The sequence below is a fragment of the Malaclemys terrapin genome, chromosome 1 (genome assembly GCF_027887155.1).
Source record: "Malaclemys terrapin pileata isolate rMalTer1 chromosome 1, rMalTer1.hap1, whole genome shotgun sequence".
Classification (NCBI taxonomy): domain Eukaryota; kingdom Metazoa; phylum Chordata; order Testudines; family Emydidae; genus Malaclemys; species Malaclemys terrapin.
The window spans coordinates 149,953,709-149,974,573 of record NC_071505.1 but is presented as its reverse complement, the minus strand read 5'-3'; the positions used below and the strand labels follow the sequence as shown (position 1 = coordinate 149,974,573).

General features: G+C 47.7%; 1 protein-coding gene across 3 annotated transcripts in view; it reads right to left on the bottom strand.

The window, feature by feature from the left end:
- Nucleotides 1–20,865, bottom strand: part of IGSF11 (immunoglobulin superfamily member 11) — a 143,394-nt gene that overhangs the window by 10,321 nt on the left and 112,208 nt on the right. The window contains exon 2 of one of the 3 annotated variants that reach the window (XM_054043610.1): nt 11,707–11,782. The exons of the other annotated variants lie outside the window; for them this stretch is intronic. The gene's annotated coding sequence lies outside the window, so the exon portion shown is untranslated. The remainder of the gene's footprint in view (nt 1–11,706; nt 11,783–20,865) is intronic. 3 annotated transcript variants of the gene reach the window in all.

Genomic DNA, 20,865 nt, shown 5'->3' with positions numbered 1-20,865 from the left:
CATCGGTAGACACGCACAGACACACCAACACAAAGATACATGCAAACACAATAATATACATGCCTCAACACAGCCAGATGCATGTGCTGACACGCAAACACAGGCACGCATGCAGATGCACTCCCATTACTATAATGTGAAGGGTTACACGTTTAAATGTTTAAAAAAACAGGAGTTGCAAGTGTCTCATTCCCACATTGACATGAACTTAGCCCATTATCTAACCAGGGGGATGTAGATTTTGCACTTAACATAAATATTAAGGTTTGGACTTTCAAAGCAACCTAAGGGAATTAAGTGTCCCATTTGGGCAGCTAAACCCCTTAGACTCCTTCAAAAATCCCAGCCTAATATATCGAATTATACACCAGAACATAAAGCAACAGAGAACTCAGTGAAAGCTGTGTTAAAGGTTCTCCCTTTAGTAAATGAGCATCCCCAAGCATTCAACAAGCTTAAATTGCCTGTCAGAGGCAACCACCTCTCCCCTGTAAGCAACAATCACCTGGAATCGATTCCAGGTACAGTAGCCTCTCCGAGCTTCGGACTTCAATGCCCATAGGTGCACACTGGATATTCACAAGGGTCTCCTGACTTACACTGGTGTCAGTGGAGTTAGACTGATACAAACCAGTGTAAGTGAGAGGTGAATCCAGCCCACAGCCTGTGCACAAGAGACTGCACTTTGCTTTACATTTTGGTCCTGAAGCACGGGGGTGTTTCTGTGTCACCAACTTCTAAGGGAACCAGCTGGCAGATTGATGTTTTGGCTACAAGGGGACCTTGAGAAATTACCACTCGAGTATTCTTAAGCACTTGTATTTCTAGGACCTGGTTAACAAAATAATTGTTGGCATTGGATCATTTTGATTTTATCTTTGATGGGATTCCCTCAGCTTTCCACGTGCTATCCTCAGCTACCTTCTTTATCAGTTATGGGGCCACTGTACAACATTCATGCCACATGGTTCATACTCACACCTGTGGGATCTAGCCGCACAGCTGGCCTCAGGCTCCCTGCTTGTCCTGGAGTAAGGAAGAGGCAGATGCTACTACTCTATTAGCTCCCACATATGGATCTCTAGCCAGTACTGGGCTCAGAAACAATCAGGTGCAAATAAGGCCGGTCAGACACATGGCACCTGCACACATCTCAGAGGATGTAGTAGAGCGTGTCTTGAAGAGCCCTGGCAGATACTCCCACCAGGACCTGCAACTGGCTGGAACAGGGTGTGGTGCAGGCAAAGTGATCTCTGAGTAAGCTGCAATCAAGGTCTGTTTATTGGAACCTTTTGCGGAGTACAAAAATGCAGCAGTTCAATGAATATCTATAATGTTTGCTAGGGAGGGGAAGAGAGAAGTTGAGCTAAAGTTTCTATGTGTTTGTAGTGCAGCCCATAATCACCTTTCACCATCAATTATAGAGCTAACCCAAGTTCACTAACGTGGGTTAGCTAACCCAAGTTAAGAATATCCTTGTTTTTGCAGTGTAGACACACCCTGAGTTATCAAAGCAGACAATGAACAGACACCTGCTCTGGAGAAGGGATGGGACTCCTTGTTATCCTTGGCATTGGTTATCCCACAAAGCTCAGCCAGTGTTCCTCGCTCCTGCCCTGCAGCCCCCCTGCTATTCCAGTCCTGGGCTCCCCACACAGAGCTGCCAATGCCCCTCGCTCCTGCCCTGCAGCCCCCTGCTATTCCAGTCCTGGGCTCCCCATACAGCGCTGCCTGTGCCTCCTGCCCTGCAGCCCCCTGCTATTCCAGTCCTGGGCTCCCCACACAGAGCTGCCAATGCCCCTCGCTCCTGCCCTGCAGCCCCCCTGCTATTCCAGTCCTGGGCTCCCCACACAGAGCTGCCAATGCCCCTCGCTCCTGCCCTGCAGCCCCCCTGCTATTCCAGTCCTGGGCTCCCCACACAGCGCTGCCTGTGCCCCTCATTATTAAGTATTCATATTTCTGGGACCTTGTACTTCTAGGACCTTGTTACTCTGGCATTGCCTCAATGTTCAATACCAAACCAGGGATGTGAAATAGCGTCAGAGAAGTGCTCCTGTGCCTCCGTCAGTAGGGAAAGGAGGAGGGATAGGAAAAGAAGGAAGTAACAGAGAAACTGAATCAGTCCAACACCACCACCTCTACCTAAAGCAGAGATAGTGGGAGCAATGCTTCAAGCTCTACCTGGCAGCATCTGGAGCAGTGGAAAAGCCCCAGAAAAGGTGCGGAAGACACCTTCAAGGCATGGAACACTTTTGGTTTCACTAGGAATGAGGGCCCAGAGAACACATACAAAGTGTGTTCAGAAAATTCTGTAACCCATGTAGAAATGTGGTGCTCAAGTGGGATAAATTCTGGGATCCTAGCCAGAGGGAGAAACGACAGAACTGTCTTTTACTGAGATTAAAGTAAAAACAAGTCGCTGTGAGTTTGACCCCACGGTAGGTGAAATGACCTGGATAAAACTGTCTTCAGTGCTGAAAAAGAGAGATTAAAAGAGAATGCTTCTATTGCTCCAGAGGCATGGTCTCACCACGCTATCCACCCCAGGTGAGCTGACTAGCAAGCGGATATGGTGCCAGAGCAACAGTAGGTCCCTCTCCAAGAACGGCAGAATCACATGCATAGGAGAGAGTGATATATGCAACGAGCACTTTGGCTGCAGGACCTGCTAGCACAGCATCCACTTAAGAAGCCACTAGAGGAGACTCGCAGTTCCAAGTACTAATGACATTGATACAGAAAGGACGGCCAAGACACAAGAGGGATGTTGTCCCTGCGGCTAATCCCTTCTGGCCTATGAAGGAGCAACTGCACTGCCATGCAGCAATCCAGTTGGTAGGGGGAAAGATAGCCGTTCCTGAGTGCCAGAGAAATAAAGTGTTTCCGCTCTCTGAGGATCACCAAGGCCAGAGAGCAAGGGTGGCTAGCACACTCAGGAATCGTGAGAGGCTAGCAGAAGGCTGGTTGGCATGTGCCCAGAACAGTTACAGCATCCAAAAGAACTGCTTGCAGCCACACGACTGCTCAGACTTGCCAGAGGCTGGGCACTGATTGGACAGAATATTGATCTTGCCTGTTCTCATTGGTGGGGTGTAGACTGCCAGCTCAGTGATGGCCAAACTAAAAGCAGTACTTGCCCAGGATGGCATCCCGCGGCAGCTCCTGAGTGACCACAGCCCCTTTGTGAGTCCAGGGTGGTGAGGAAGTGCAATGGAGTGGGGGTTGGATCCAATGTATGACTAGTCCAGCATATCCCAGTCCAGTGGGGTGACCGAACGGGGACCACAGCCTGTGAAGTCATTACTCCGCAAGGCAGGGAAGTCGGGGACCAGGCCTACATTTGGTCATGATGGAACACGCCAGTGACCGGCACATCATACTCACAGGCACAGACACAAATGGGAAGGCTGCCCAGGGGCAGACTTCCAGTGGAGACAATCACTGAGACCTGGGATCGCTAGTAAGATGAGAGAAGGCCCAGGGCACACAAACACGGTTCTGAAAGTGTATGGCAAGAACAAGGCAGTTTTGGCCCAGAGGCGTCCATGGGTGTTGCACCCGCTTACACCACATTTGATCCATTATCAGGGGCACACAGCGTAGGCAGGTGCCATAGGGAACCCTGTCAGGAAGTCTGCTGACCCAACTGGGTACACCCAAGAAAAGCATCTACCTGTCAGTCTTACCCATCGCATTTGCAGGGCTCCAATCCCTGTAGCATCTGGGCATGTGTACCTAAGCGCCAGGCATACTGCTGACCCAGCTCCTTCCCCACTCCCACCCACAGAGCCTCCCCAAATCCCTCCAGTATCCCCACTCGCAGCTAAGAATTCGCTGATGACAGTTCATCACCCGGGTCTACAAACCAGGGCAGAAATAAGCCAGGTTGGCTTCACCCGCTTTGCTCTTGGAGAAACTTGTGATTGAGTCACACATGAAAAGCTCACATGGGATCTGGGAATCAAGAACCCAATATAGGTTTGTCCATCCCCACTTCCTGAACAGGGATGCTGTCCTGTATCAAGGCCCCAGCTCCATTCTTTCTGGCTCCAGCAATGCTGTAGCTAACAATACCGTCAATGATGGACAAGAAGGCATAGACTCCAGCTCCCTCTCCATTGACTGTGCTGGCTCTGCAGGGCTAACGGGAGTAAAGAGCAGGAAAAACTTAATACTGATCCCAGAAATACAAGATCTCAGTGACATGTGTGTTAAAAATTTACATAGATCTTAACAGACTAAATCTTCATTCAATGTTTTCCCCCTGTTCAGTTAAACACAGGTAAAAACCAGAGTTAACTTGTAAGCACCTTCATACCTAGAGAAATGGTCAGAAATCCATCCCTTTGGCACATAGCCAATTGAATAAACAGACTCATCCGTCCCAGCAGGAGGAGCCAAACACCCCATTGAATAAACACCTTCTCCCGCAGGGAGCATCCCCCATCCCATTCAATAAGAAGGTAGGACAATGAACACACTAATTCACATAGAGCAATCAGTGGTTTTTGGGTCTTGAGCCCTGGCCCGTGGCATGCCTTGCTGATTGCTCTGCCGGCTGATCAGAGAAATCTATTACCTGCACATCTGTGCTGATCCCATCTGACCCTTTTCATTTATAGCCCACATCTGGACTAGACAGACAGACATCAGAGGAACTTGCTGATGAAAAACCCTTGCTGACCCACCCTGCCCTGTACTCAGCTGTTGGCCTGGTGAACAGTGATAAGCCAGCATTCCTGCCTTCTCTCCCCCATAGAAGTAAGTTTCTCCCCCACTGCTGGGAGGAGGCCTGGAACCACGATTCCGTGGAGTGTATCTCCTTTCCCCTGCAGCGGACATAAGGGACGGGAACCAGAGTTTAAGGCAAGAAGAAAAAAGGCGAGATTTTGCCAGATGGCTTTCTTTCCATCCCAGTTCCTCCCCACAGCAATTGTACTTGCTGAATGATCTTACCTGACTTGAAAAAAATCCTAATAAAAGCTTCTGACTAGGGACAAAAGGGGGTGAATATTTTTGTCTTATTTTCAGCAATATGCGGACTAGAAATGGGTTCCAGACATGACATCATGTTCCTTGTTTTTCAGCACTCTCCAACCAACCTCGTGAACCTCCATCCTCTCTCTCTGCTCCCCTCCCCACTCTGTAGCACTGGCTTCCTTTCTGCCTCTCCATGCAATCTGACTACGGCTGCCACAAGAGCCTTCTCCTTTGCAGCACATGCCCCCTGGAGCAGGTCTCCTTGTGTCTCTCCAGTTAGGATGCTCTTTGTATGCAAACTGGTGACACAAATAAAGTTGCATTGTATTATCTAGCGAGATTACAAAAATAGGAAGGGACATTGACAGGAATAAAAATAGCAGCTACAATGACATTAGCTAGGATAAAACTAATCAATCTCCATGCTCTGGGGCATACGTTAATCCCCTCTCCATGGTATAGTGTTGCACAATTAGGTACATTATGGGAGGTTTAACGCTTCCTTCTGATACATGCTGCATTGGCCGATGTCAGAGACTGCTCTGTTCTGATCTGACAGTCCTTGAATTCCCAGCGCTTGCATCTGGCTGCAGAGAAATTTGGTAGCAGCTGTACTGATGGGTTAGGGGGGTTCTTTATCGTGTTTGCTGAGCAAGGGCATAGGGAGCCCCTGTGGGATCAGGAACCCGTTCAAGTAATAATATATGGAGATATACCTATCTCATAGAGCTGGAAGGGACCCTGAAAGGTCATTGTGTCCAACCCCCTGCTTTCACTAGCAGTACCAAGTACTGATTTTGCCCCAGATCCCTAAGTGGCCTCCTCAAGGATTGAACTCACAACCCTGGGTTTAGGAGGCCAATGCTCAAACCCCTGAGCTATCCCTCCCCCTTCAATAGTTTGCTCAATAGTTTGCTTCTTCTGCTCACTGGGGAGACAACAAGGCCCGTGATCCCAGTGTGTCAACCTTCGAGGTCACTGTTTCATCCCCTCCCCTAGCAGGGTGAAATAGTGACAGGGGAAAGAGGCACACAAGGAAGCCTACCTCAGTAAGTGATCCCCTTGGCTCTGTGAAGAGGACACGACTGGCACTTAGATGGGAGGCCTCACTCCCAGGAAATGTCTAGCTGCTGCAGGAAGTACTGCTGGTGCTTCAGTAGGGGGTGCTCTTCCCTCCTGGGCTGGTGCTGAACAACTGCCCCAGTATGGTGACAAGGAGGCACCGTTGCTGGAGGCGAAGTCTCCTGAATCACAAGTCACGCCAAGGCCTTTCTACATGTATCTGTTAAAGACCTCATTGCATTTCATGCATAAGGATGTCATCCTTGTGACCCCAAGCTCAGCTTGGGAAAATACAGGCTGCCTACCTAGATCTCCCCTGCAGTTTCAATTGCCTTCATGCACTGTCCTTAATGTTGTACCGTGTGGCAACAGCTACCCTTCACCTCAGACCATGCCTTTTCTTTGTATCTAAACGTCATCTGCCTCTACAGAGGAGCTGCAGGACATAGGAGTTTTGTTTCAGTTAGTGACACCTTTCCCTATTCCCAGTAATGCACCAAAACAAGAGGCAATGACAGTCTGACTCCTAGCACTCTGGTCTGCAAAGGCACGGCCAGTGGGTGACTGGCCTAGAGGGGTGTCTGGGTGGGGTAGAGATATGGCTATAGGGAGCCAGGATAGCTGTCATGGATGGGAGTTGCAGAGCAGTCTACATGTCTATATCTCCTTCCAAGTGCCCATAGAGGTGTGGGGAGCACCCCAGGGGGAGATCAAAGGACTAGCTGGATCCACGGACAGACCTCTCAATTGCGCTCCAGCTTCAGCTTTCATTTTAAACAATGACGTTATGGTGGTGAAGGAAACCTTGAAAATGTGAAAAGAGTGTAACCAATGCAGAGATGTCTGCCTGAGTTTGCAGAGAGCCTGAAACAGTAGCTCTGAAGTGGGAACAGCCCCTATTCATTTCAGTTGGTGCTGACTCAGGTGCTAAAGGCCACTATTGTTAACTATTTCACTGCTTTTCACAGCATATTAGAGAGGAGGGGAAATGTCATTAGAAAGATGTATATCAGTGTTTCCTGAAGTGGGGAGGGGCATGAAGGACTAGCCTGGGGGTGCAGCAGAATGGAAGCTGTATATATTAAGATGTGGAGCCCTAACAGCACAAGGTGGGGAGCGGCAGCAGTGTAATTGGTTTAATTTTTCTGAAGGGGGACTCTGTTCTCAAAAGTTTGGGAAACCCTGGTTTGGATAGACATCATCCCTGTGAACATCTCCAACAGGTAGACCTCATCCCACACAGCTAGCCTTGCCCCTTTGCAGATACAGTCCAGGCCACAGTGCATCAAGTATCCTGAGATTCTCCTACATGAGACCTGTGTAGGAATGCAGGACATTCTTACACAGTACAGGAGCCTAATTCATGCTCCACTTGGAATCTGAAGATAGAGATGCTGCCACTTCGTTTCCCCCCGCCCCAATTTCCCTGTTAAAATTCTCTCGACAAAGCCAAGTCAGCAGAGATGCACACCGCGCTGTGGATTGGTGCCAAGTGCAGTCGGCAGCATGTGCCATTGCTGACACAGCAGAGCAGCACCTCCAGGGGGCGGGGAGTGGGGGGGAAAGGGAAGAAATCCACCAGTATCTCTGCAGTAGAACACATCGCTCCCGGGATCAGGGAAGAGCGGTCGGAGTTAGGAACAGGGAATTGAAACAGGTCAGTGAGGCTCTGCCTCGGCGCTTGTTTCTATTTGCTGTTTGCCAAGCCATGAAAAATACATTAATGGCCCAGCAGCCTTGTAAATGATTTATGGTCAAAAGAATAAATTTCTTCCTCCTCCCCTGAAAAGGCGACATGATGATAAACTGCTTAATAAGGGAAAACAACGCAAAGCTCAAACCTGATCAATAATATATCAGGGTGGGAAGGAAAGGGGCCAGCAGGCACAAGGAACAGGCACTGGGGGAGGGGCGGTTCACAGCTTTGGGGGTGGGGGTGGGGGAATAGAATACATGGCCCGGGGTATCATGCATATTGGGGCAAGGCACACTGGGGCAGATGGGTAGGAAAGCAGGCGGGAGGGAGGACTGGATCATCAGCAACTTTTAACACTGCTAGAAAATGCACCAAAGATCGGGCACCACAGAGTTTGAATGTATTGCTCCAAACTCACTCCCATCCCCAACACCGACACACACCTTTCTGAAAGGCAGAGATTGGATCCTCGCCTCTCATTGCTGGAATCTTTAATGCTGCAGAGGCCCCCAAAAGCCTGCAGAAACAGAGACCCTGGGACTAGACACAGCTTCAGGGAAGTCCCCCTGCTGCTCCCAAAATAAAAATGCTTTCATCTCCTGCACCTTCTGCTCTCCCTGGGGATTCAGAGAGACTGGAGCAGGGTGTCACTGTCTTTTAAACCAGCCTGTCGCAATGAATCTGTAGTTCACCTTGAACACAAATGCTCGGGACCTAGGACTGAATTATTCGTGTCCAAAGCAGAGAGATCTCTCCCTCGCCCTGCCAAGAATCCAAGGGGGAGGGAAGGGGAGGGTCACTCTTTTTCTGACGGGAGTAGAGACGGCAGCACACGGCCTGGAACGATCCAGCCCTGATTAAACACAAGTTGTGTATGATGCGCACACGCACTCCCCCAGACATATGTAAAAGAGAGACGCCCCCACTTTTCCGAATCTCAAAACAATCCAGCACCTAGACACCAAGGTGGCCCCCAAGGGGATCTGCAGCAGGCCTCAGGTGGTGCTGCTCTGTGCCAGGGACAATCTGCCAGACCTGGCAGCAAAGCCCAGGCTGTGTTTGTGCTGATGCAGATGCATGTTGCAGAAATAACGAGGTAACAAGCCAATGGAAACACACACCATTTGCCCGCCCTGATGGTGATGTATTCTCTCACACACGGGCCCACAGACTGCATGCAGTGGGGTGCGGGTCTGTGTATAGACAGTACGACAGTTAACATTAATGGAAGGCTTGGTTTGAGAAATCAAGCTCTTTGGAGTCGGGACATTCCCCAGACACAGCTTCCTTTAGCTGAAGTGGTAGATGGAGGCCAATGTTTCTGGAGCTCCGGGGCCAGGGGCCACTCTCGGCTCTACAGCTGCACGCTGTTTTAATGAGGAGAGGTGGTGGCCTTTCCAGAGTTACAGTGGGAACCATAGTCCTGCTAGAAGGTGGATTTGGGTCCCCTTTATAATGCCAAAAAAGGAAATACCGTCATGCTTTCAGATTTTTAGGGTTAAGTTTATTTGATAACTAAGAGGCTGATACCCCACCTACACAGGGGCCGTGCCACTCCAGCCTAGGGGTCTGGCACCCCACTAATGGCCATGTCACCCCAGCCTAGGGGTCTGGCACCCCCTCCCCCCTGCCAAGGGGCTATGCTATGTCAACCTGGGGGTCTGGCACTCACCACAGGAGCTGTGCCACCAGGCCCACTACCCATATAAGCCATGACTCCATGGCCTACAGGTGTAGTGTTCCCACCTCCACAGGGATCACGCTGCTTATAATGCACCACTCTAAAGGATCTCCTTCAAAGTTAGGGAGCTGGGCCAACTCTCTTCAAAGTTAGTGGGGATCTTTCCATTTATTTCAATGGCAGTTGGATCAGGCCCTTAATACACACCTTAGCAGACTCTCCAGGCCTCCCTCAACCTCCAACTAATGATAATAATAAAAATGCCAAGCTCTCTCCCTCTTCCCACTCTTTGCCCCAGTTCAATGGCCCCTATTTGAAACTCCCTTTTCCTGTAGCATTCTGGAGCCCTGTGCGACAGGAAATACCTTGTCTTGCTCTTCTGCAAAGTTCCTGAGCTCAGACTCAGACTGTAAGATCAGAAGAGATCATTGTGATCTGATCCCCTGCACAAGCCACAGAACCTCACCCACCCACTCCTGTAACAGACCCATAACCTCTGGCTGAGTCTGAAGTCCTCAAATCATGGTTTAGAGACTTCAAGTTACAGATAATCCACCATTTGCACTAGTTTAAACCCACAAGTGACCCATGTCCCATGCTGCAGAGCAAGGTGAACTCCCCGCTTCCCCCAGGGTCTCTGCCAATCTGACGTGGAGGGAACTTTCTTCCCAGCCCCAAATATAGCAATAATAAAATAATATAATATATGGAGATATACCTATATCATAGAACTGGAAGGGACCCTGAAAGGTCATTGAGTCCAGCCCCTGCAAGATCATAGAGTCCAGCCCCTACCTTCACTAGGCAGGACCAAGTACTGATTTTACTGCAGATCCCTAAGTGGCACCCTCAAGGATTGAACTCACAACCCTGAGTTTAGTAGGCCAATGCTCAAACCACTGAGCTATCCCTCCCCCCAATCAGGTCTACACTATGAGTTTAGGTCGACTTTAGCAGCATTAAATCGAATTAAGCCTGGACACGTTCACACGACAAAGCCCTTTCTTTCGACTTAAAGGGTCCTTTAAACCGGTTTCTTTACTCCACCTCCGACAAGGGGATTAGCGATAAAATCGGCCTTAGCAGGTCGGAATTGGGGTAGTGTGGACGGAATTCGACGTTATTGGCCTCCGGGAGCTATCCCACAGTGCTTCACTGTGACCACTCTGGACAGCACTCTCAACTCAGATGCACTGACCAGGTAGACAGGAAAAGGCCCGCGAACGTTTGAATTTCATTTCCTGTTTGCTCAGCGCGGAGAGCACAGGTGACCATGCAGAGCTCATCAGAGCCGCTTCTACGCGGAGCTGCATGCCATTCTAGGGAGTGCAGCCACCACTACCCCAACCGTGTGCTATGACTCCCTCACTGGAGAAACATACAGGGAAGTGGGTTCGGGGTACGAGGAAGATGAGGATGGAGGTAATGTAGATAGCTCACATCAGCAAGGAAGCAGAAAAACCGGTTTCCCCAACAGCCAGGATATGTTTATCACCCTGGACCTGGAACCAGTAACCCCCGAACTCACCCAAGGCATGCTTCCAGACCCTGAGGGCACACAGGGGACCTCTGGTGAGTGTATCTTTGTAAATATTACACATGGTTTAAAAGCAAGCGTGTTTAATGATTAATGATTAATTTGCCCTGGCAATCGCGGCCAGTACAGCTACTGGAAAAGTCTGTTAACGTGTATGGGGATGGAGCGGAAATCCTCCAGGGACATCTCCAGAAAGCTCTCCTTCATGTACTCCCAAAGCCTTTGCAAAAGGTTTCTGGGGAGGGCTGCCTTATCCCGTCCGCCATCGTAGGACACTTTACCACGCCAGGCCAGTAGCATGTAGTCTGGAATCATTGCATAACAAAGCATGGCAGCGTATGGTCCCGGTGTTTGCTGGCATGCAGACAACATCCATTCCTTATCGCTCTTTGTTATCCTCAGGAGAGTGATATCATTCACGGTCACCTGGTTGAAATGGGGCGATTTTATTAAGGGGACATTCAGAGGTGCCCGTTCCTGCTCTGCTGAACAGAAATGTTCCCCACTGTTAGCTACGCGGTGGGGGGGAGGGGTGAAGTGATCATCCCAGAGAATTGGGTGTGGGGGGGGGGGGGTTAGTTGGGTTTGTGCTGCATGTTAACCCGGAAACCGCAGCCCCTCCTTTTACATTGCAAACCCATTTTAAATGGCCAACCCAATTCATGCTTGATATGGGAAATGAGGGCGCTGCTGTTTGAAACCATTCCCACATGTTAAGAAGGTTAAAAAAGCCGAAAGACTGTGGCTTACCATGGCTGCCTGCAAGCCGAAATCTGTTGCCTGGCACTGCGTGAGTGATCTCTCACACCAAACCGGCAGGCCCTCACTATAAGAGGAAAAATGCAACCTTGTAACGAAAGCACATGTGCTGTGTAATGTGAACAGCAAAATTTAACGTGAAAGAGTGTATCCATTGTTCTCTAAAATGTGTCTTTTTTAACCACCTCTCCCTTCTCCTCCACCAGCTGCAAATGTTTCTCCTTCACAGAGGCTAGTGAAGATTAGAAAGAGAAAACGGAGGACGCAGGACGATATGTTCACGGAGCTCCAGATGTCCTCCCATGCTTACAGAGCACAGCAGAATGCGTGGAGGCAATCAATGTCAGACTACAGAAAAGCACAATATGAATGAGAGGAGAGGTGGTGGGCTGAATCGCGGGCTGAAGAGAGCAAGTGGCGGGCTGAAGAGGATAGGTGGGATCAGCTTGCAGACAGAAGGCAAGAGTCGATGCTCCGGCTGCTGGAGCATCAAACTGATATGCTCCAGCGTATGGTTGAGCTGCAGGAAAGGCAGCAGGAGCAGAGACCGCCACTACAGCCCCTGTGTAACCAACAGTCCTCCTCCCCAAGTTCCATAGCCTCCTCACCCAGATGCCCAAGAACACGGTGGGGGGGCCTCCGGCCACCCAGTCACTCCACCCCAGATGATTGCCCAAGCATCAGAAGACTGGCCTTCAATAAGAGTTAAAGTTTTAAACTGCAGTGTGTCCTTTTCCTTCCCTCCTCCCCCACCCATCCCGGGCTACCTGGGCAATTATCCCCCTAGTTGTGTGATGAATTAATAAAGAATGCATGAATGTGAAGTAACAATGATTTATTGCTTCTGCAAGCGGTGCTCGAAGTGGGGAGGGGAGGGTGGGGTGGTTAGTTTACAGGAAAGTAGAGTGAACCGGGTGGGAGGGGTGGAGGGTTCATCAAGGAGAAACAAACAGAAGTTTCACACCATAGCCTGGCCAGTCACAAAACTTGTTTTCAAAGCTTCTCTGATGCGCACCGTACCCTGCTGTGCTCCTTTAACCGCCCTAGTGTCTGGCTGCGCGTAATCAGCGGCCAGGCGATTTGCCTCAACCTCCCACCCCACCATAAATGTCTCCCCCTTACTCTCACAGATATTGTGGAGCGCACAGCAAGCAGCAATAACAATGGGGATATTCTTTTCGCTGAGGTCTGAGCGAGTCAGTAAGCTGCGCCAGTGCGCTTTTAAATGTCCAAATGCACATTCCACCACCATTCGGCACTTGCTCAGCCTGTAGTTGAACAGGTCCTGATTCCTGTCCAGGCTGCCTGTGTATGGCTTCATGAGCCATGGCATTAAGGGGTAGGCTGGGTCCCCAAGGATCACGATAGGCATTTCAACATCCCCAATGGTTACTTTCTGGTCCGGGAAGAAAGTCCCTTCCTCCAGCTTTCGAAACAGAGCAGAGTGCCTGAAGACGCGAGCATCGTGTACCTTTCCCGGCCATCCCATGTTGATGTTGGTGAAACGTCCCTTGTGATCCACCAGGGCTTGCAGCAGCATTGAAAAGTACCCCTTGCAGTTTATGTACTTGGTGGCTTGGTGCTCCAGTACCAATATAGGGATATGGGTTCCGTCTATGGCCCCACCACAGTTTGGGAATGCCATTGCAGCAAAGCCATCCACTATGGCCTGCACGTTTCCCAGAGTCACTACCCTTGATATCACCAGGTCTTTCATTGCCCTGGCAACTTGGATCACAGCAGCCCCCACAGTAGATTTGCCCACTCCAAATTGATTCCCGACTGACAGGTAGCTGTCTGGCATTGCAAGCTTCCACAGGGCTATCGCCACTCGCTTCTCAACTGTGAGGGCTGCTCTCATCCTGGTATTCTGGCGCTTCAGGGCAGGGGAAAGCAAGTCACAAAGTTCCATGAAAGTGCCATTACGCATGCAAAAGTTTCGCAGCCACTGGGAATCGTCCCACACCTGCAGCACGATGCGGTCCCACCAGTCTGTGCTTGTTTCCTGGGCCCAGAATCGGCGTTCCACGGCATGAACCTGCCCCAGTAACACCATGATTTCCACATTGCTGGGGCCTGTGCCTTGTGAGAGGTCTATGTCCATGTCAATTTCCTCATCACTCTCGTCGCCACGCTGCAATCGCCTCCTCGGCTGGTCCTGGTTTTGCTTTGGCATGTCCTGGCTCTGCATATACTCCAGGACAATGGCCAGCTTAAGATGTAAAAAATAGATTTGTTCTGTATTCATTAGCTTCCCTCTCCCTCCGTGAAATCAACGGCCTGCTAAACCCAGGGTTTTGAGTTCAATCTTTGGGGGGGGCCATTCTGCGTGACAGTTGTTTGTGTTTCTCGCTGACGCACAGCCACCTTTCTTGATTTTAATTCCCTGTACCTGTACGCCATGTCGTCACTCGCCCCTCCCTCTCTCCCTCCCTCCTTCCCCTGGTCCGTCAGATACTAGTTTCGCGCCTTTTTTCAGACCAGGCACCATTGCTAGCACTGGGATCATGGAGCCCGCTCAGATCACCACGGCAATTATGAGCACTATGAACACCACGCGCAGCCGACGGTGCAGCATGACTGATAGCCACTGCAGTACGATGACAATGGATACCAGTCGTAATATACCATCTTCTACCAAAAGGCAAGGGGCTGGTGCAATGCAGCCCTATGGCTGCCAGCTACCAGTCATGCTGCACCATCTACCGCCAAAAGGCAGTTAGCTGCTGCTGCTGTGTAGCAATGCAGTACCACGTCTGCCGGCACCCAGATGACATATGGTGACGGTGAGCTGATCTGAGCGGGCTCCATGCTTGTCGTGGTATGTTGTCTGCACAGGTAACCCAGGTAAAAAGGCGCGAATCTATTGTCTGCCGGTGCTCTGATGGAGGGGGAGTGGCCTGACGACATGTACCCAGAACCCCCTGCGACACTGTTTTGCATCATTCAGGCATTGGGATCTCAACCCAGAATTCCAATGGGCAGCAGAGACTGCGGGAACTGTGGGATAGCTACCCATAGTGCAATGCTCCGGAAGTCGACGCTAGCCTCGGTACTGTGGACGCGGTCCGCCGACTAGAGCACTTAGAGCATTTTATGTGGGGACACACACAATCGGCTGTATACAACCGATTTCTATAAAACCGGCTTCTATAAATTCGACCTAATTTCATAGTGTAGACATACCCTTAGGCATGTGGGCAGGATCCACCAGCCAGACACCTGGGAAAGAATTATCTGTAGTAACTCAGAGCCCTCCCCGTCTAGTGTCCCATCTCCAGTCACTGGGGATATTTGCTGCTAACAGTCAAAGACCAGCAACATGTCAGTGTAGTCAATCTCATCATACCAGCCCCTCCATAAATGGGATCATGCTCAGTCTTGAAGCCAGTTAGGATTTTTGTCCCCACTGCTCCCCTTGGTAGGCTGTTCCATAACTTCATTCCTCAAATGGTTAGAAATCTTCCTCTAATTTCAAGCCTAAACTTGTTGATGGTCAGTTTATATCCATTTGTTCTTGTGTTATCATTGGTGCTTAACGCAAATAACTCCTCTCCCTTCCAGGTATTTATCCCTCTGATGTATTTATGGAGAGCAATCATATTTCCCCTCAGCCTTCGTTTGGTTAGGCCAAACAAGCCAAGCTCTTTGAGTCTCCTCTCATAAGGCAGGTTTTCCATTCCTCTGATCATCCTAGTAGCCCTTCTCTGCACCTGTTCCAGCTTTAATTCATCTTTCTTAAACATGGGAGACCAGAATTACACACAGTATTCCAGATAAGGTCTCACCAGTGCCTTTTATAATGGTACTAACACTTCCCTGTCTCTACTAGAAATACCTTGCCTGATACAACCTAGGATTGCATTAGCCTTTTTCATGGCCACATCATATTGGTGGCTCATAGTGATCCTGTGATCAACCAATAAACCCAGGTCTTTCTCCTCCTCTGTGACTTCCAACTGACACATCCCCAGTTTATAGCAAAAATTCTTATTAGACCCTAAATGCATAACTTTGCACTTTGCACTATTAAATTTCATTCCATTTCTATTACTTCAGTTTACAAGGTCATCCAGATCTTCTTTTATGATAGTCCTGGCAATACCTCCCAACTTTGTGTCGTCCACAAACGTTATTAGCACAATCCCACTATTTGTGTCAAGGTCAGTAATAAAAAGGGTAAATAAGATTGGTCTCAAGTCCGATCCCTGAGGAATTTCACTAGTAACCTCCCTCCAGCCTGAACATTCACTTTTCAGTGTCACCCGTTGTAGTCTCCCCTTTAGCCAGCTCTTCATCCACTTTTCAATTCTCATCTTAAACCCCATCCTCTCCAATTTAACTAACAATTTCCCAAGTGGAACTATCAAATGCCTTTCTGAAATCCAGGTAAAATAGATTTACTGCATTTCTCTTTGTTTAAAAAACCAGTTATCTTCTCAAAGAAGGAGATCAGGCTGGTCTCGTACGATCTACCTTTTGTAAAACCATCTTGTATTTTATCCCAATTACCATGTACCTCTATGTTCTTAACTACTTTCTCTTTCAAAATTTGTTCCAAGACCTTGCATACAATTCAAGTCAAACTAACATGCCTATAGTTTCCCAGATCATTTTTTCCCCCTTTCTTAAAAATAGGAACTATATTAGCAATTCTCCAGTCATAGGATACAACCCCCAAGTTTACAGATTCCTTAAAAGTCCTTGCTATTGGGCTTCAATTTCTAACTCCATAGCCTCATTGCCGTTAGCCACCCTGCCACTACCCCTCAGCTCTTCATTAGCCTCATTAAAAACTGAGGCAAAGTATTTGTTTAGGTGTTGGGTCAGGCCTACATTATCTTTAATTGCCATCCCATCCTCAGTGCTTAGCGGTCCAACTTCTATCCTTGTTTTCTTTTTATTTGTATGGCTACAGAACCTTTAAGGTCCAACTCTGCTTGGCTTTTGGCAGTTCTCACTTTATCCCTACACTTTCTGATCTCCAAGAGGTAGTTTTCCTTACTGATCCATCCCATCTTCCATTTCTTGTAGGCTTTCTGCTTGCTCTTAATCATCTGTTTGAGATGCTTGCTCATCCAGCTCCCACAGCAATTGAAGCATCTTATTGCACAGCAATTCAGAAAGGAGTCCTGTTTCACTTAATCTGCACCTTACACGATGGTCTTATTGCCTACACAGGACCCCATGCCGCCAGGTACTTAAGCACATGGCTAACATTCTGTGCTGTGAGTAGTCCCATTGAAGGCAACCAGGGCCGGCTCTAGGGTTTTTGCCGCCCCAAGCAAAACATTTGCCACCCCAAGCTCCGAGAGCGCAACTGCCCAAGCACACAAAAAAAAAAAAAGAATGGCCAGAATGCCGCCCCTGGAATTGTGCTGCCCCAAGCACGTGCTTGCTTTGCTGGTGCCTAGAGCCGGTCCTGAAGGCAACAAAGTCAATGGGACTATTTCTCATGTGAAAAGTTAAAGTATGTGCTTTAGCTTGCTCAGTTGGGGTGTAAGAGTCTGACTCTGCTCCCATACATTTCAATTACGAAACTCCCATTGATTTGAATGGTCAGGATGGAGCCCTAAGTGAGCAGCACATGTGTGCATGGCACAGCCTTCCGTCCTTTTGCTGAAAAACTGTTAATGCTGTTAAAAAATGATTGTGCAATCACAAAGAGCAGTTTTCAAAGGGTCCTAATGCAACCAAACCAAAACCAGTTTTCACTAGGATACTCAAAGGCATGACTTTTCGGTAAGCAATGTAAACATATTATATGATTCCTCTTTTTATTGCCAGCTCATTTGGATCTAACACTGTCCAAAAGAATCCAAAAGTGCACTCAACCACTTTTGCTGAAATTTTAAAACCCTCCCACAAAACTTACAATTAAAAAAATTTAAAACCTTAAAATTAAACCTTAAATTAAAAATAAATAAATAAATAAGTCCCCATCAGACAGACTAGACCTGGAGCATATCAATTCAGTAAAGGGATGTTTCAGGAGATTCTGAGTAGGGCTGGTTGAAAAATTTTTCAACAAAACAGTTTTCCATTGGAAACACAGTTTCATTGAAATCAAAATGTTTTGCAGGAACACGTTCACTTTGATGAAATTTTTGATAGGAAAAAGTCAAAATGAATCATTTTTATGTTCATTAATTATGATCATGTCAAGACATCTTGTTTTGAGAAGGTAAAAACATTTAGTTTGGACTTTAATGTTTTGATTAATTTCTTTTAGACTTTATAACAAATATTGTTAATATATTATGCAATTATATTTAATATTTTATGTTGTATTATGTTTTGAAATTATCAAAACATGTTTATGTTATTGAAACAAAATGTTTCGATGGTTCTGAACATAATTTTTTCAGAATTTGTGTTCTGTGGGAAATTTCAATATTTTACTTTTTTGTACCAATTTGGAATGAAACATTTTTTTTGAAATGCTAGAATTTCCAACAGAACAGACACTGCCATTTCTGACCTTATCTGGTTATGAGAGACTCAAAACTGGAGCTTAGATTAGAATGGAAACATTTAGGTAAACTTAACTGCGGACGTTGCTAGTGCTCCAACTAGAATATACATGCACACATCCACAAACAAGCAATAGAAATATATGTCTTTTTATACACTGTTCTCTTTCAGCTAGATGACAGTTTCTCCTCACATTCTGTTCCTTCAGCAAGATAGAAAGTAGGGAAGATTAAGATTCCCTACTTAAAAGTCCAGATGGGCCTTTCTTGATCATATATTAAGATCCCTATTCCCTGTTGCCCTGTATTTTGTGTAGGTGTTTACACCACTGCAAAGTGAATGCAAAGTGCACGTAAAACACCTCCAGATCACAATAGTAGTGTTTTACACCCAATTTGCACTGGTGTAAATGACAGCACAAGTCGTAGGGCAAACTGAATTCCAAGAGTCTTAGGCCATAACTGTCAAAAGAGACAGCTGATTTGGGGTGTCTGTTTTGGGTTGCCTAATCCAAAGCACCTTGGGCTTGGTTTTCAGAGATTCTGAGCACCCCCAACTCCAACTGACCTGTAGGTGCTCAGCATCTCTGAAAACCCAGCCCAAGTTGGGCGCCCTAAGTCAGTAGCCATTTTTGAAAAATGTAACCTATATAGAGTTTCCCCTGAAGATCACAAAACCCTTTCTTAAGGTGGGTATCAGCTATGCATCAGTGTTCCAACTTGCAGAGGGAGAAAATTGAGGCAGAGACCATATGTCTTTTTTAACATCACACAGCAGATGAGCCACTAGCAGAGAGGGGAATAAAACCCACTCGCTCGAATGCCAGTCTCATGGCCCATCTACTCACCACCCCTCCTAGAGCAGTGCAATGTCTTATGGGCAACGGTTTTCAATTAATGTACAAATTTATTTTCAAGGTAAAACCAGCAGCTTTACTGAGTATGTTCCGCTTTGCTGGAGATCGACACACTATAACACCAACAAAAACTCCCCCAAATGACTCAGCTCCCAAACCTACTGAGCATCATGTAATCCCTGGGATGGATTCATTGATGGGGAGGGATTCTGGAGCACTGATGTGGGAAAAGTTGCAAACCCTCACAAGAGACTCGGAACCTTTCTATGGGGTGTTGGAACAACATGCATCATTGTTACAGTCTGCCTGAGTTGTGGCAAGGGGCCTTTAATTAACATTATCGCGGCCAGAGACTGTCACTAATACACATAGCACATGTCTCCCTCTTTACTCCCCCCTTTCCTGGGAGTTGACCCAGGCTAACCAAACCTAACAGTGCTGTCGGATTGGCAACCTGTCTTCTCCTTCTCCCTTTCTGGATACATTAGAATTCCTTTACATGAGATGCTAAAGCTATAAAATTAAATCTTCTACAGGCTAAACTGGAGAGGTTCCTTCCTTGTCTTTTACATCTGGGTGAGCGTTGTAAATTTCCCTTATATGACACACTTGAGGAGCTGCTTATGCCCATGTAATAAAGGATGGGGAGCTGCACCACTGGGACCAGTTATTTTTTTCTGTACAGTTGGAGTAGCTTTTCAGATGTAATCACCCCTCCAGACCCCAAGCAGACACAGAGGAACATTAATATAAATGAGCCAGATCAGACGGGGGTTTAACAACAGCCTGAAAATCCCCCACCTACAGTCTGGATACTAGGTTTTTCTTTGTTTTGCTTTCCCTTTTACACATGCCAAAAAACAAAAAAGTGAGAAGCCCACTGAAGCAGACCTAAACCCCCCTGTGCCTTTTGGGGGTAAAATCCCTTTTGAAATTCAAGACACTTTAATGTTAAACTTTAATGTTAAACTTTGGATTAAAAATTAATTCAAAAAATCTTACAGTTTGGAACATTTACAAGTGAAATGCATTATTAAAAACTCAGATCGGCGGCACTCTGCAAGCTCAAGTCTCCCCCAACCCCTTTCCTCCCTCTGTGGCCAATGGCGTGTGCTCACCATCATCAGTAACTCAAAGAAAGGGAACAAAAATACAAGTCATGCCACTGACTCCACGGAACTGGAAAAGTCCAGGTCTCTAGGCCTCTCTGTTTGAGATCTGTGTGTCTCCAAATTCAAAGGGAGCCCATCCCACTCTCAGAGCAGCCTTCAGACGCATCAGAAGTCCATGGGGAGTGATTCCTGAAGCAAAGCACAGGCTGTCTTGATTGGAACAAATGGCACATACAAAACAAAACCCCTATGCTGCTATGCATATATGTTTAGGAGAGGCGGAGTGTAGGTCCTAGATGACTGGTTGACCCAACCTGTCACACAGTGGGAATCACAGACTCATAGACTTTAAGGTCAGAAGGGACCATCATGATCATCTAGTCTGACCTCCTGCACAGTGCAGGTCACAGCACCTCACCCACCCACTCCTGTAATAGACCCCTAACCTCTAGCTGAGTTACTGAAGTCTTCAAATCATGGTTTAAGACTTTAAGTTACAGAGAATTCTCCATTTACACTGTTTCCAACCAGCAAGTGACCTGTGCCCCATGCTTCAGAGGAAGGCAAAAACTCCCCAGGGTCTCTTGCCAATCTGACCCAGGTGAAAATTCCTTCCCAACCCCAAATATGGCAGTCAGTTAGACCTGAGTTGGTGGGCAAGACCCACCAGCCAGACACCTGGGAAAGAATTCTCTGTTGTAACTCAGG